This window comes from Bombina bombina, chromosome 3 (genome assembly GCF_027579735.1).
Source record: "Bombina bombina isolate aBomBom1 chromosome 3, aBomBom1.pri, whole genome shotgun sequence".
NCBI classification, from domain to species: Eukaryota; Metazoa; Chordata; class Amphibia; order Anura; family Bombinatoridae; genus Bombina; species Bombina bombina.
This window is the reverse complement of record NC_069501.1, coordinates 1,238,020,848-1,238,038,840: the sequence shown is the minus strand read 5'-3', so window position 1 is coordinate 1,238,038,840 and position 17,993 is coordinate 1,238,020,848.

Here is a 17,993-nt window from a genome sequence, read left to right as displayed (position 1 = left end):
ACACACACACACATACTCACATACACACACACACACACACACATATACACACATGCATGCACACATACACATGCACACACACATATATATACATACACATGCATGCACACGTGTACACACACATGCATGCGCACATGCACACACACATATACACACAAACATGCATGCACACATACATACACATGCACACACACACATATACACACCCATGCAAACACACATACTCACATACATGCACACATATACACACACAAACATGCACACATACACATGCACACATACATATATACACATACACATACATACACACATATACACACACATGCACACACACATACTCACATACACGCACATACACACATATACACACACATACACACACATATACACACACACATATACACACACAAACATGCATGCACACACACACATACTCATATACATGCACACATACACATGCACACACATACATACATGCACACATATACACACAGACACACACAGGCATGCACACACATACTCACATACATGCACACATACATACACACGCACACACACACATGCATGCACACATATACACACACTAATACTCTCAAATATACACAAATACATGCACACACACACTGCTCTACATCTTAGTTCAAAGTCTAAATTAACAGCTTTAATGCAGACTTTTATCATTAAAATATATTTTAAAATGTTTATGTAAAGATGCATAAGGCAATCCTAAGGATTTCTTTAACTGTATATTTCTATATTAAAGCAATATTTATAGAAAGAATGTTATATAAAATGCTCAATACTTGTGCACACTTGTAAGCATACCCCAGTATGCTCTCATAGAAAGGATCTACATTTTAAAAAGGATTCCAAAAGAGATGTACAGATGTAGAAACAACATATTTTGTAACTCTTCTTTTATATAAACATTTAAGCTACAGGTATCGCAATAAACCTAATTACCCTATTAACCCCTAAACCGCAATACCCCCACATCGCAATACACCTAATTACCCTATTAACCCCTAAACTGCAATACACCCACATCGCAATACACCTAATTACCCTATTAACCCCTAAACCGCAATACCCACACATCGCAATACACCTAATTAACCTATTAACCCATAAACCGCAATAGCCGCACATCGCAATACACCTAATTACCCTATTAACCCCTAAACCGCAAAACCCCCACATTGCAATAAACCTAATTACCCTATTAACCCATAAACTGCAAAAAAACACATCACAATACACCTAATTACCCTATTAACCCCTAAACCGAAATACCCCCACGTCGCAATACACCTAATTACCCTATTAACCCCTAAACCGCAAAACCCCTACATCGCAATAAACATATTTACCGTATTAACCCCTAAACCGCAAAACCCTACATTGCAATAAACTTATTAAACTTATTAACCCTTTAAACCGCCAAAACCCACAACGCAAATAACTATTTAAATAACTAACGGCTAGATTACGAGTTTTGCTTTATGAGCAGCTCAGTGCTAACTTGCAAGTTATTTCCACCGCTCACCTCCCTATAGCGCTGCTATTACAGGTTTGCAAAAACCCGGTGTTAGCAGGCAATATGTGAGCGTAGAGCAAAATTGAGCTCCATACCGCACTCCAATACCAGCACTGCTTTGATTTCCCCATAGACATCAATGGGGAGAGCCGGCTAAAAAAAAAGCCTAACACCTGCAATAAAGGAGCGTAAAGCTCCGTAACGCAGCCCCATTGAATCCTATGGGGAAACAAAAGTTATGTTTACACCTAACACCGAACATAAACCCTGAGTCTAAACACCCCTAATCTGCTGCCCCCGACATCACCGACACCTACATTATACTTATTAACCCCTAATCTGCCACCACCGCCATCGCCGCCACCTACATTACACTTATTAACCGCTAATCTGCCGCCCCCGCCATCACCGCCTCCTACATTACACTTATTAACCCCTAATCTGCCGCCCCCAATGTCGCCACCACCTACCTACCCTTATTAACCCCTAATCTGCCGCCCCCAATGTCGCCGCCACTATACTAAAGTTATAAACCCCTAAACCTAACCCTAAGTCTAACCCTAACCCTAACACCCATTAACTTTAATATAATTTAAATAAATCTAAATGAAAATTACTATCATTAACTAAATAATTCCTATTTAAAACTAAATACCTATAAAATAAACCCTAAGCTGGGGACTTCCGGTGGGCGGGCCAAGGGAGCAGCAGCAGGTGAAGGGAGCTCTGCATAAAACAGCATAAAAAACTAACTTTAAACCCAATTCTAGGCTGCCCTTTGCCTTGCTGTTACAACCCCTGTGGCCACTAATAATTCCTTGACAGAGTTTGCTGTCCGGAGTGGAGGTGAAGTGTGAGAGACTCCCTCCACACTTATTACAGGAGCTGTACATCGCTCCCCCACGGAGGGCCAACAACAAGACACGCTGAAGTGGCGCACCACATACATACAGCACGGGAGGCTGTAAAAAAGACCCGCTCACTTACACAGACGGCTGGTAGAATCCGGAGGGTGACCGGTCTCGTTAAGGAGACACTTGCTGGGAGGAAAGCGCCATCGAGCCCCCACGTGGATCACAGCCTGCTTCTGCCGCCACACCACGACAGGGCCTGATAGCCGCACTGCTCCGGAGGTTCGTTGTCTGCCAGACTGAGAAGCAGACCTGCTAATCACAGACCCCGACATCGGCAGGCCCGTTTGGGCTAAATACACCGGAGTGGAGGACTCAGAGGGAATCTCGGCGGGCGCGGAAACAGGCGCCATCTTGAAAGGGAGGCTTCTAACCCGCATGGCGATAGCAGGCTCCGGAGTACAGAGGGGGTAAAGTATCACACCTAAACACAGCTAAAGAAACTTTTAATAACAATAACACCCTTGTGTATAGGGACATGTGATCTGATTAATATCCCCCAAAGCTACCTGAGGGTTTGGAGACACGGGCCCCTATTGTACTTCTTGTCACACCTTTTAACTCAGCTCTTGCCACGCACACTGGGTGTACCTCTATGAAGGAGACAAGCATCTTTATCTAAAGTGTCTGACAGGGCTGCCTGCACAGCATACCTTTAAGGTCACTACCAAGGCCAGGAACTTTGGATCTCAGAAGGCCTCCTATAGACAGTGCTTATCTTTTGGGTTTATTACTTAGTCCACCCAGTGGGCCCTTTTCGTACCCTGTAGTGAAGTCATACAACCCCTGCCATTTTTCTACATTGCCAACTGCAGGCATTGGGCCTGCCCTTGTGTGGAAAGAGGAATCTTTGTTTTGAAAGAAAGGGGAGAAAAAAGAAAAAGGGGAAAAGAATATAAAGAGAAACATAGCAGCACTAAATGCGCAACAGCCCCTGGGGGACACTACTACTAGGGGCAGGAACATTGGATTCTGCAAGACCTTCCTGGGTCTGAGTTTGTGGACAATCTACACTTTAACCTTTGGGCACATCATTCGGACCCACCAATTTGCCCCTCTCACTGCATACCTGGCAGTAAAACTGTACAATCAGTCAACGCTGATATTCCCAGCACATAGATAAGTTAACACTGGGCCTATACCCCCCTGGGGGGATGCATAAAGGTTACAGCGCTGCTGAACTTGTGCTGCCTCCCATCTGCAATAGAGGGAAAAGGAACTATTTTATTTATAATCACTGTTGTGCTTAATACATGCATTAACCCATGCTTTTCTCCCATGCTAGGGAACTGTTCTTTTCCACTAGGCAACCCACAGATACTGTGTTGCATATTGGTTGAGAGGGGTTTACTGGTTGATTGATAGAACACTATTGGCATTTATAATTATTCTTATCATTCCCTGTGGTGTATAGAGTGACACATAGTCAGTACCTCACACGCCGCTCAGGTCAGCGGATTTGCTCTCTCCTATTTTTACCTCAGGACTGTACAATTAGATAGCACGGTCACCCTAAGTTAATCCTTAAGAGATCTTTTGTGTCCCCTTACCCTTTGAAGGGGCATTAGCAAACCGCTGCGCTGACAGGCCTGTATTGATACCCTTCTTTCTGGGAAGGAGAGAAGCTGTACAATCCCCATTACATTGCCTATTTACTCCAGCATATGGTTTTCTTCACTGACAAGACTTTACAGTCATTCTTGAAATTATTCACACACATCACTTCATTTACTGGTTAACACGGGTTTAATGGTCTGCTGTTAGAATACCAACTACATATGTAAACTGTCTTATTATTTTCAGAGGTATATGGATAAATTCTTAACCAGCTCCCCCATGGCAAGTCGTAGCAAAACGGGCTCTGCCAGAAACAAATCTGGAGCTGACCCCTCCGGACTAGGGACTAGTACTGAAGCCTGCTCAGAGAATGGGTCACTTGACACACACCCTATTGTTAAGCAGATATCTTTACTGTTTATGCCCAAAATTGACAACCTGCAAAGGGGGGTTGATACCCTCACAGACGATGTTAAACAGTTCTCCACACGTGTAGCAGAGGCGGAGAATAGAATCTCTGACCTGGAGGATTCTAATGTGTCAAACTCTAACAAAATTGAATCCTTAGAAAGACAGGCCACGGCCCTACAGTTAAAAATAGACGACCTAGAAAATAGGTCAAGACGCAATAATGTGCGCCTATTGGGTCTACCTGAATCAGTAAAGCAAGCAGATATCATCCACTTTGTTGAAAATACACTCCCCTCATTGTTAGGGATTCCCATACAGGATCTTAAAGGTGGAGTAGAACGAGCTCATAGAGTAGGCCCCGAGAGGGTTAACTTAGATGATTCGCCCCAACCCCGGTCAATCATGATCAAATTTCTCCACTTCCAGACTAAGACAGCAGTGTTAAGAGCTTACAGAAAAATGGACAACGTGATGTATGAAAATGCACGCTTGCTCCTATTTCAGGATTTCTCGGTGGATCTTATGAAACGCTGAAGGGAATTCTCACCAATTTGTTCAAAACTTCATAGAGAGGGCAGACAAGCCTTCTTACTTTACCCTGCCAGGCTTAAAATCATGACCCTAAGAGGCCCAAAATTTTTTGATACCCCGACTGCGGCCCAACACTTCCTAGAAGGCGGGGGGGCTCCCCCACGCAGTCCACGACAGAATCACCCAAGAGGGGAGGAGGGCTGAAAGCAATGGTTGATTAAGAGACACCCCCCTTAAGCAGGGACCAACACTAGATTTTAAGTCAATAATCTATCCTGATGGCTACAGAAACAGTTGACAAAGGGTCTGCGCCTACACGCAGACGTAGAGTTCTAGAGTTAAAGTTAAGTTTGAGTTATGTGTGTTTATATGTCATTATAGGTTGCCTCCACGCTCCAGGGCATTTGGAATGCATGAATGGAAGTTGTGAAACGTTTGTGTGTGAGCACAGATGGGACATAGGCTCTCCTAAATCACCTCTCTTTGAAGTACCCCAAACGCTAGGTTTCTCAAAGTATGCTGTGCAGATGAAAGATTTGATATGCTCACTTGGCTGCGGGAATGCAGTAAACTGTCAATTTGTAGCCTTATTGTTCTGTAACACTTTTACCCATATGCCTCAATTGCAGGCTGCAATATACTTAGACACAGCCAAGTATGTGGAATTTATGTCATCCTGTCTGAAAATTCTTCTAGTTTTTTGTATGTTTCTACACCTGTGTATCAACCAGCTCATGACATATATTAAGATAATAGGTCCTCTTTGTCTCCTCACTGTAGAACCACCTTTCATTCAAGTTGCTAATAATGTTTTGCTTATGCTTCCACACTTGCACGGTACACAACTCCTGCAGTATGTTGGGGTAACATATCTTCTTTGTATCCCCACTTTAGAGCTACTTCTAATCCAAGCTGCTGATAGGGACCTGGCGGTGGTTCACTGTGGTAGAGGACTGAACCGGGAGTCTAACTACTGTGGTGAGATTTTTTTTTTTGTTTTTTTTTTTTGTTTGTTTTTTGTTTTTTTTTCTCTTCTCCTCCTCTGCCCCCACCCTTTCTGCCCTCCTTCCTCCATACCCTTACTCTTGGAGCATTACATACACACCTTCACCTCAATTGTCAAAATACACTACAAGATCCAACTAATAGATAAGATTTAATCTCTACTCCTGGAACATTGGGGGCATACATTCCCCAATAAAAAGAAAAACAATACTCACACAGCTTAGGAAAAAAAAGGCAGAGATTGCATTCCTTCAAGAGACCCACCTCTTGGATTCAGAGCACGAGAAATTGAGGGCAGACTGGGTGGGGAGAGTTGAATACGCCTCGTATAGTTCAGCCAGTAGAGGGGTTGCAATACTCCTAGGTAAAAGACTGGAGTATGAGGTCAGGGAGGTACTTAAAGATCCGGAAGGCAGATACATAATAGTGCAGATATGTGTAGCTGAACAAATTTACACATTATGCAACATCTACGCCCCGAACTTAAAGGATAGAGGATTCTGGAATGCCATTGTGGCGATCCTCTCTCCCTACATCGGTACCCACATCATACTGGGAGGTGACTTCAACCTCACTCCAAACTCTCACTGCGATAGGTTAAGGGGGACACTTAGTGGGAAGATCAGAAAGACAATTAGACCCTCAGAAAAATTTGAAAAAGACATTTTTTCCCAGCTGGGAAGTTCCCTGGATGTGGTGGACATATGGAGGCAATTGAACCCAGATGGGAAAGATTATACTTGTGCATCGCGCTCGTCTCCCTCTCTGTCCCGCATTGATCTGTTTCTAATATCCAACTCTCTCATTACGCGTATCATAGACACAAAAATTGGGGAAGTGGCGGTTTCCGATCATGCACCCATAGCACTCTTCATAGACAAGAACCAGTCAGTCAGCAACAGACGTACCCTTAGATTCCCAAAACACCTACTGTACTCCCAAGAATTCCAGAACTATCTAATTCACTGCTGGGACGACTACCGGGTAAATAATGCTCAGCATATAGATTCACCGGAATTGTTCTGGGTGACAGCTAAGGCGGTCTTGTCGGGCAACATTGTTGCCTACCTGGCGCGTAGGAAAAAACAATATACAGAAAAAATTGGGAAGCTGAGGGAGCGCTTGGCGGAGACGTATCGCACTTACTGTGCGACCCCCTCCCGTCTCAATTATCATAATTACACTGATACAAAAAAAGAATATGATGCCCTACTAGCCCACCAGGCCTCACAGGCTCTTCTGCGAAGCAGAGGTAAATACTATAGATTTGGAGATAAGTCGGGGAAGCTCATGGCTGCCTTAGTGAATATGGACACGTCCTCTAAACATGTTGCAGCCCTGAAAAGTAGGGGCAAACTTGTGAAAGATGCTGAATCAATAGCAGAGGCATTTGCCTCATATTACTCCTCTCTATATACCAGTGAGGGTTCCCCAGGCTCTGAGCTAAGAGACAAATTTTGGGATAACATCCACATCCCACAAATTTCAGAATCTCAACTTGAGAAGCTAAACGCCCACATAGGAGAGGAGGAGATTCAGAGGACGATAATGTCCATGTCACTGGGTAAAGCCTCAGGCCCGGACGGATTACCGATAGAATTCTATCGGCTCCTGAAGGAACAGGTTTCCACGACATTGGCAAACTTGTATGCCACTTACTTTGAGGGGGAGAGAGCTCCGGTATCAGAATTCTCAGCAGCATATATCACCCTAATACCCAAGCCAGGGAAAGACACCGTATTACCAGAATCCTATCGTCCGATCTCCTTACTGAACTCGGACTACAAAATATTAACTAAATTATTGGCAGAAAGACTAAAATTTATATTGCCTGACATTATACACATGGACCAAACGGGATTCATGCATGCGAGATCGTCAGTGGTCAATGTTCGTAGGGTCCTACAGGTCATCCAACACTTTTGGACTGCGAGGGGAGAGGGTGAGGGGAGGAGTGACATGGAGGCCTTCCTGCTGTCACTCGACGCAGAGAAGGCCTTTGACCGAGTGGAGTGGGACCACCTTTTCTACACCATGACTAAGGCTCACTTCTCTGGCCCATTTTTGACTTTTATTAAAAACCTGTACCGAGCCCCCTTTGCTAATATACTAGTCAATAACATATTTTCAGAGAACATTTACTTACAAAGGGGAACCCGACAGGGCTGCCCCTTATCACCCCTCCTCTTTAATGTTGCCCTCGAACCATTGGCTATCAAGCTAAAACAGGTCTTCCCTGGCATAGATGTGGCAGGACACCCACAACATCTGGCATTATACGCGGATGATATGCTCCTGTTTGTCCAGAATCCGCGCACACATATACCGCGTATCCTGGAGACTCTCACTGATTTTGGCCTGTTATCCGGCTATAAAATTAATATGCATAAATCGGAGATCCTATGGCTTCTCAGGAAAGCTAGCACTGACGGGGATTTCCCGTTCTCAGTGGCTAACCATGATATCACCTATCTTGGCATTAAAATCTCCGCTAACCCCAATAAATTGTATGCCAATAATCTGACACCTATGTGTGCAAAGTTACAGGCGCAGATGAATAGCTGGAGTTCGCTACCCCTGTCACTCTCAGGTAGGATCAACCTCCTCAAAATGGTGATACTCCCTCGCCTGCTCTATCCTCTTCTTATGCTCCCCCTGCTCCTAAGCAAATCGGATGTCAAAATGCTTAATTCGGCAGCGACTCGCTTCATTTGGAGGGGAGGTAAGCCACGAATCTCGAGGGACAAACTGAGCATGGGTTTTCTCAATGGAGGACTGGCTTGGCCAGACTTCAGATTGTATAATTGGGCGGCTTTAATACGACTGGTGTTGGACTGGCAGGTGGGAACACACCACTTTTGTCGGCCCTCCCTGGAACAGGCGGTTCTGGGAGACATCTCCTTAGCGTACCTACCTCATGTTTCGAACATGAAATCTGTGAAGGCACTGGGCCTGAATATGCTGTTCAGCGAACCATTAAAGGCCTGGCACCAGGCTCATAAATTTCTGAAGAAATCTTGCCATGTTTCAAGCTACCTACCTATTGTCAAAAACCCGGACTTCCCGGCAGGTTCGGAAACTCAACCTTTCTTGGTCTGGGAACGGAAGGGACTGAGATCACTTCAACAATTATTAGTCCCCCTCACAAAGGAGGTTAAAAATTTTGGTACCTTACAAAGAGAATTTGGGATACCAAGAACACACTTCTTTGCCTTCCTACAAGTGCGCCATTATATCAATACACTCCTGCGGAACACACCGGATTTTTGGGAGGGCTCTCCCTTCCGCATCACACAAGCATTGTATAAAATGGGTAGGTTCTCCTTATCTGAAATATTTCAGACTCTTCTACAACAGCGAGCGCAGAGCACGAGGGACTCACTGCTTGCGGGATGGGCTCGGGAGGGAATTGGCAACATTACGTGGGAGGACGTGAGAGGAGGTCTCGAAAAAACTAAATCAGCTACGTTGTCCGCCATGTTCAGGGAATCCCAAATACGCTTCCTTCATAAGGCCTATCTCACTCCGAGAATACTTGCCAAATGGGTAAACACACGCCCTAATAAATGCGTGAGATGTGCGATAGAGGCACCTACTCTCTTACACTATATGTGGGAATGTCCAGCAGTCAGACAATACTGGGGTAAAATACAATATTGGATTCACCAGTCCTTACAGATACACCTCATACTCCGCCCAGAAACTATTTTGTTTTTACATTGGGACACACATCATAGACAACAAGACGCTGTACTGAGTCTAGTAATATTGTTAGCTAGAAAATGTATCTTAAAAAATTGGACGGTAAGGAAAAGCCCTTCTTTTGTGAGCTTTAGGAATCTACTCAAATCACAGATATTTACTGAACAAATGGACGTTAGGATGGATGTTCAGAATAGGCTGGGCCTATTTCTACGTAAATGGCGTAGACTCATACTTACCTTTGAACTAGAGATCCAAAGGCTAATCCTGTTGCCATTTAAAGACTCAGTTCTCTTCACGGAGGCAGAGTTGAGGGGGGAATGGACACATTTATTCTAAGTTACAATAAACACATATGTGGGATGACTCTTCCTTCTCCCCTCCCCCCTCCTTTCTTCACCCCTCTCCCATTCCCATCGTCCCTCCCCCCCCTTTTTTTTTTTTTTTTTTTTTTTTCTCTCTCTTCCCACCGCTGGGCCCCAGAAGCGGCAGCAACAACTTTGGAGTAAGTTTAGTTTTGTTGTGTTTATAGTTAGGTTAGATATGATTTAGATTGAGTTTTAACTAGGATAAAGATATTGAAAAAAGAATTTGTCTGAGAAGTGTAATCACATTGGTCTGAAAAATACTACTTGCTATAGATTTCAAAGTGCGGATGAGAGAGTAAAATATCATATCCTCACTCAACTGATAATAATATGAATCATTTTGTGTATACTGTAAGGTTCAATACATAATTTATAATGGATATTGTAAACTGTATCACATGTGACTGTAACCGCACAAATTGTAAACGATAAGAATATGTGTATTGCTTTCTTGGACAACAATAAAAAGATATTTCAAAAAAATAAACCCTAAGCTAGCTACAATATAACTAATAGTTACATTGTAGCTATCTTAGGTTTTATTTTATTTCACAGGCAAGTTTGTATTTATTGTAACTAGGTAGAATAGTTACTAAATAGTTATTAACTATTTACTAACTACCTAGTTAAAATAAATACAAATTTACCTGTAAAATAAAACCTAACCTGAGTTACACTAACACCTAACCTTAAACTACAATTAAATAAATTACATTAATTAAATACAATTAATTAAATTACAAAAAACAAACACTAAATTACACAAAATAAAAAAGAAATTGTCAAATATTTAAACTAATTACACCTAATCTAATAGCCCTATAAAATAAAAAAGCCCCCCCAAAGTAAAACCCCCCTAGCCTAAACTAAACTGCCAATAGCCCTTAAAATGGCATTTTGCGGGGGAATTACCCCAAAGAAATCAGTGCTTTTACCTGTAAAAAATAATACAAACAATCCCCCAACCCCCCAAATAAAATCCTATCTAAAAAAAACTAAGCTCCCCATTGCCCTGAAAAGGGCATTTGTATCGGCATTGCCCTTAAAAGGGCATTTAGCTCTTTTTCCGCCCAAACCCTAAGCTAAAAATAAAACCCACCTAATTAACCCTTAAAAAAAACCTAGCACTAACCGCCCAAAGATCCACTTACAGTTTTTGAAGACCTGACAGAAGCGGCAGACGTCCTCATTGAAGCCGGCAGAAGTCTTCATTCAAGCGGGCCGAAGTCTTCATCCAAGCCGGCAGAAGTCTTCATCCAGACGGCATCTTCTATCTTCATTCATCCGGCGCAGAGTGGCTCCCCCTTCAAGACATCTGGCGCGGAGCATCCTCTTCAATCAACGGCTCTTCCAGAATGAAGGTGCCTTTAAGGGACGTCATCCAAGATGGCGGCCCTTGAATTCCGATTGGCTGATAGAATTATATCAGCCAATCGGAATTAAAGGGTGAAAAATCCTATTGGCTGATGTCAGGTGGTGAAGTCTTCTTCCAAGCGCAACCTCTTCTCCTTTCAGGAACATTCTGTGCGGAGTGGTGCTGAAGACTGAAGACCACGGAGCTGAAGACCGGCGACCCTGGAACTGCAGACCGGCGACCGCGGAGCCATGGAGCATGGAGGATCCTCTTTGTACGATCTCCAAGGTACTCGATTAAAGATGGCGTCCCTTGAATTCCTATTGGCTGATTTAATTCTTCCAATTTAAATCATCCAATAGGATGAGAGCTACTCAAATCCTATTGGCTGTTCAAATCAGCCAATAGGATGAGAGCAAGTGAAATTTTATTGGCTATTGAAATCAGCCAATAGAATTTCACTTGCTCTCATTCTATTGACTAATTTAAACAGCCAATAGGATTTGAGTAGCTTTCATCCTATTGGCTGATTTGAATTGGAAGAATCAAATCAGCCAATAGGAATTCAAGGGACGCCATCTTTAATCGCGTACCTTAAATTCACTATTCAGTGTACGGTGGAGATCATACGAAGAGGATCCTTCATGCTCCATGGCTCCGCGGTTGACGGGCTGCAGTTCCAGGGTCGCTGGTCTTCAGCTCCGCGGTCTTCAGTCTTCAGCTCTGCTCCGCGCAGGATGTTCCTGGAAGAAGAAGAGGTTGCGCTGTTTAAATTAGCCAGACCAGCATCCTATTGGATGATTTGAATTGGAAGAATTAAATCAGCCAATAGGAATTCAAGGGACACCATCTTTAATCGTGTACCTTGGAGATCGTACGAAGAGGATCCTCCACGATCCATGGCTTCGCGGTTGCTGGTCTGCAGTTCCAGGGTCGCCGGTCTTCAGCTCCGCGGTCTTCAGTCTTCAGCATCGCTCCGCACAGGATGTTCCTGGAAGAAAAAGAGGTTGCGTTTGGAAGAAGACTTCACTGCCTGGAACAGGACCTTCTCCGCCGGACTTCAGGAACCGTGAGTACCAACCTGGGGGTTAGATTTAGGATTTTTTAAGTTTTTTGGGGGGGGGGTTTGCTTTATTTAGATTAAGGATGGGTAGTAAAAGAGCTAAATGCCCTGTTAAGGGCAATGCCCAAACAAATGCCCTTTTCAGGGCAATGGGTAGTTTAGGTTTTTTAGTGTTAGGTTCTTTTATTTTGGGGTGGGGGAAGTTTAATGTTAGGTGGGACTTTGTATATTTTTTGTAAAAGAGCTGATTATCTTGGGGCAATGCCCTGCAAAAAGCCCTTTTAAGGGCTACTGGTAGTTTATTCTTAGAGTAGGGGGTGTTTTTATTTTGGGGGGTCTTTTTATATTCATAGGGATTAGGCTTAATTTTGTTAAATTTGGTAATTTGATTTTTTTTATTTTCTGTAATGTTAGCCTCTTTTATTTTTTTTTTAACTTTAGAATGTATTAGTTTAGGTTATTTGGGTTTATTTAATGGGGTGTTAGGTTAGGGGTTGTTATGTTAGTTGAGTATTTTAATTTATTTTCAGAGTTTGATTAACAGAATAGGTCCAAAACAATTGCAGGCAGAGTTCTAATAACCAAATTTTATTGCCTCTCCCTGTTCTAATATCCCGATATTTACATATTTTTTGCTTAAAAGGACACAAAACAGCTATTGAAAAAATGTCAGCCTGGTGTAATTAACACCCTGATGGCTGCAGTTGTTTTTTTAATAGTCAAATTCTATCCACAACTTGCCTTATTTGGAGAGAGCCATTGCTAATCATGGCCATTATGTTAGCAATGTCTGCATTTTATTGCAGCTAGTTATCTCATGCCAATACTGAAACCAACTAGGGACGAAAATGTGGTAGGATTAGGTGTCGAAGAGAAATCACAGAGAGTTTTATCGCTCTCAGTGATTGACAGTCCCTTCACTTGTGCAATTGGTCACACACATGAAGGGGTGGGCATTACACACTCATTGGAGTGTGTAATGATACATACGAGCCAGTGGACGAACAGATCCACTGCCCGTATGCAGCGAAGGCAGGCAGACAATTTCTCAAGCTAAGAAGCTTTCCACCTGCCTTTTAATACATGGAGGCCGAGGACATGTGAATACCAAATGTATACAGAGTGCCCTTTGGTCAAAATCTGAACTAATACAATCCAATTTCTATAAATCCAGACTGGCTCCATTTGATAAAAAAAACACTTTATTACACTTTATTACAAAACATTTAAAATAGAAACAGCTTGTTAAGCCTAATGTGCACTTCCAATGCTATGATTTCAAAAAGTTAAATTACAGGAAAAGGGGGCAAAATAATTAATGAGTTTGAGGCAAGTGTGATGCAAAATGATTTAGAGTCAGATTGCAAGAGGATCGCTATTTAATGCTCCCGTATTACAAGTTGAAAGTAAACTGTTTTTTGGTCACACCCTAACCCGATGTGCGTAAAAAGCCAAACTTAGAATATCACGTGCGTGATAACTTATATACATACATAGACATATTTAGAGATGTATGTGTATGTATCTCTATGTTAAAGCCCATTGCCAGCCTCATATCTTTGCGCCTTTATAACTTTTTTGTTCAATGTTTTTTTTTAAATAATTTATATTGTTATTATGAATGTAAGTGTGCTTTGTAATGTATTTTTGAACATTTAACCAGGCTGAGAAACGCGTGTCGCACCCCATTTTGTATATATTTTAGATTTTTATAGGTTGAACTCGATGGACTTCGGTCTTTATTCAACCTCATCTACTATGTTACTATGTTACTATGTAGAAGAGGAGAAGTCTATTAAAGTGATAAATAGACTGGTTGAAGTACCATTTGATAAAATGTGATATATTTTAGCCTTTCCATTATAGGACTTCAACTGTTTTTAACCAATTTATTGTATACTTTGTTGTTTTTTATTTTATTTATATTTTTTGTATTATTTTATATACATTGCCCTATATAGCAGTACAGCGCCCCCCATAGCCAAAAGTGAATACTGGCTTTCATTTTTTTAGATTTTTATATCCTTTTCTAGTATGGCAATGTTCTGTACCAGGATGCAAAACTATACAGGGGATTAATACATAGTGAAAAAGGGAACTTACTTAAAAATAAAATATAATAATAAAATTCAACATTTTATGATTATGCTAGAAAATATTCCTTTAGACGTTGTTCTTTACTATGCACAATAGAAGATGTTTGTCTAAGATGCCCTCTTGATAATGCAGCACCTTCTAACTAATGTTACTGATGTTTTAGAAGAATAGAGGAATCCAACTAAAAAGTAGATACAAACCTGCAGTTTACAACATTATTAGATATTAAAATCTTACAGCTTTAACATAACCCTTTTTCATGGTCTTTTATATGCATGATAGAAATTTATACTGTGCCTTTAAATGGACATTAAAGTTCAAATTAAATTTCAGATACATATAAAAATGCAATAAAAAAAAAAAATCATGTTACTTATGTTATCAAATTGACTTTGTTCTCCTTTAAGAGCATACCTAGATATGGCACGAGTATTTGTAACAGTGTGTAGCATTTTATTTATCATACTTAAAGGGATACTGAACCCATTTTTTTTATTTCATGATTCAGATAGAGCAGCAATTTTAAGCAACTATCTAATTTACCCCTATTATCATTTTTCTTCATTCGCTTGCTATCTTTATTGGAAAAGCAAGAATGTAAGTTTAGAAGCCGGACCCTTTTTGGTTCACAGCCTGGGTTGTGCTTGCTGATTGGTGGCTAAATGCACGCACCAATAAGCAAGTGCTGTCCAGGACTGAACCAAAAAGTGGCTTGCTCCTTAGCTTAGATGCCTTCTTTTTCAAATAAAGATAGCAAGAGAACGAAGAAAAATTGATAACAGAAGTAAATTAGAAAGTTGCTTAAAATTGCATGCTCTATCTGAATCATGAAAGAACAAAATTGGGTTTAGTGTCCCTTTAACAGTTTTAGAACATATAATAGAAGAAATTATTTGTTAGTTATCACAGTCTCACTGAAGCCAATGGGGCCTATGTATCAAAGGTCTTGCGGACCTGATCCGACAGTGCGGATCAAGTCCGCACGAACTCGCTGAATGCGGAGAGCAATACGCTCTCCGTATTGAGCATTGCACCAGCAACTCACAAGAGCTGCTGGTGCAACGCCGCCCCCTGCAAACTCCCGGCCAATGGGCCGCCAGCAGGGAGGTGTCAATCAACCCGATTGCACTTGATCGGGTTGAATTGTGGTGATTCCTGTCCGCCTGCTTTAGACCGCTGCTTCATAATTGCTATTTCTGGCGAGCCTGAAGACTCGCCAGAAACACGGACCCACAAGCTCCATACGGAGCTTGATAAATGGGCCTCATTGTCTGTGCCAGTGGAAGTCCAAACAAGCCATTATAAAAGGCTGTTTTTCCCTGAGGAGGGTGGGTGGTCTTATGTGCTTACTTTCTGAGGAACCAGCTTCTACTGGGCCTCAGAGTTAACAACTTATGTATGTAAAGGAGTCTGTGATTGGCTGATGCATGTCACGTGGTACAAGGGACAGGGAAAGGCAAGTAAACTTTTAAATTTCTCAGAAAATAATCTGCTTATCTGAAATTCAAAGTAATTTATATTATCTTTTATAATGCATTTGTTAATTATGCAATTCTACTGTAGTTAAAGGTACATTACACCCAGCATTTAGCTTTCATGATTCAGATACAGGATACAAATTTAAAAATGTTTCAAATTTACTTCTATTATCAAATTTTCTTTGTTTGGAGAATACCTAGGTAGGTAGCGGGCATGTGACTGTACACAACTTTCTAATGTACTTCTATTATATAATTTGCTTCATTCTCTTGCTATCTTTTATTGAAGGAGCAGTAAGACACTACTGGGAGCTAGTTGAACGCATTAGGTGAGCCAATAACATGAGGCATATATGTGCAGTGACCCATCAGCAGCTTCTAAACCTATTTAAGTATTCTTTTCAACAAAGGATACAAAAAGAACAAAATATTTTAGATAGATAAAAATAAATTGGAAAGCTATTTAAAATTGCATGCTCTATCTGAAAGAAAAAAAATTGACATTCAGGTGCATTTAACCCCTTGAACCAATATGACATATATATATATATATATATATATATATATATATATATATATATATATATATGTCATGTGGTACGAAACCCATCGTACAGCATAATGTATAAATAAGTTGCTGCTGAAGGCAGATGCCAGATCATTACAGACAGTGACACTGTGTGTGTCACCATCTCTGTAACAATCAACTTTTTGTGCCGGATGGAAATGACAGTAGGCGGGTGAGCGGCACAGAGTCAGAGGGAGGGGAAAGGACCCTACTCCACAGAATTATTTTTTTTATGGAGAGGGAGTTATGGTGAGCTAAAGCAAAAGGGGAATTGGAAGGGGGCACTGTAAATCATTTTCGCAGGGAGGGGGAGGTAGGGTAAACTACTACACTACAGAAAAAAATAATTTGAAATAAATAAAAAATAATAATAAAAGACAAACTGGGTACTGGCAATCAGTTGCCATTACCTAAGATGGCCGCCACTAGTAGGAGGGGGTAGGGTTAAAGAGCTGTTTGGGGGAGGATTGGAAAAGTGGGAAGGTTGAGGAGGGATCACTTAAAGGGCCATAATACCCAAATGTTTAAACACTTGAAAGTGATTCCGGATAGCTGTAAAAAGCTGACTAGAAAATATTACCTGAACATCTCTATGTAAAAAAGAAAGATATTTTACCTCAAAAGTTTCTCAGTAGCCACCTCCCATTGTAAAGGACTTCTAAGCAGCAAATCAGTATGTCTGTCCCGGGACAGTGGAAGGAGCGAGCTTTCGTGCACACTCATCTTATTTCCCTATTCAGTGTAAGGAAGTTTACTATGAAATCTCATGAGAGTTAAGTGAAATCTCATGAGATCACAGTAAAAGAGTTAATGACCTCAGCACTGTTGATGCTGATTGGCTGCTGTTCATTTTTTCATTTATTTTTTTATTTTTACCTGCAGCTGGGAGCAGGTGAAGTATAACTTTTTACACAGAACTTACTCTGCTGAGCTGAGGAGATTGTGAGGTAAAATATCTTGCTTTTTTACATAGAGACGCTCAGGTGATGTTTTCCTGTCAGCTTTTTACAGTTATACTGCATCAGTTTCAAGTGATTTAGCATATGAGTATTATGTTCCTTTAACTGCAAGGAAAATAATAATAATTTTAAAAAAAACATAAGCTGCATACTGGCAGACCTTCTGCCAGTACCTAAGATGGTGGTGAATAGTGGGGGGTGAGGGAGGGAAGAGAGCTGTTTGGGAGGAATCAGGTAGGGATCAGGTGGTGGGAGGTGTCAGGTGGGAAGGTATTCTATACTTTGCATCAAAAATTATTCTTACAACCTGCCAGGAATTTCAAGTAAGGTGCGCAGCTGCAATTAGCGGTCTTCTAATTGCCAAAAACCAATGGTAAAACCATATATGTCTGCTATTTCCCATAGAAGCTTTTATACCATTTGTCATATTACTGCAGTAGTTGTGTATAAAT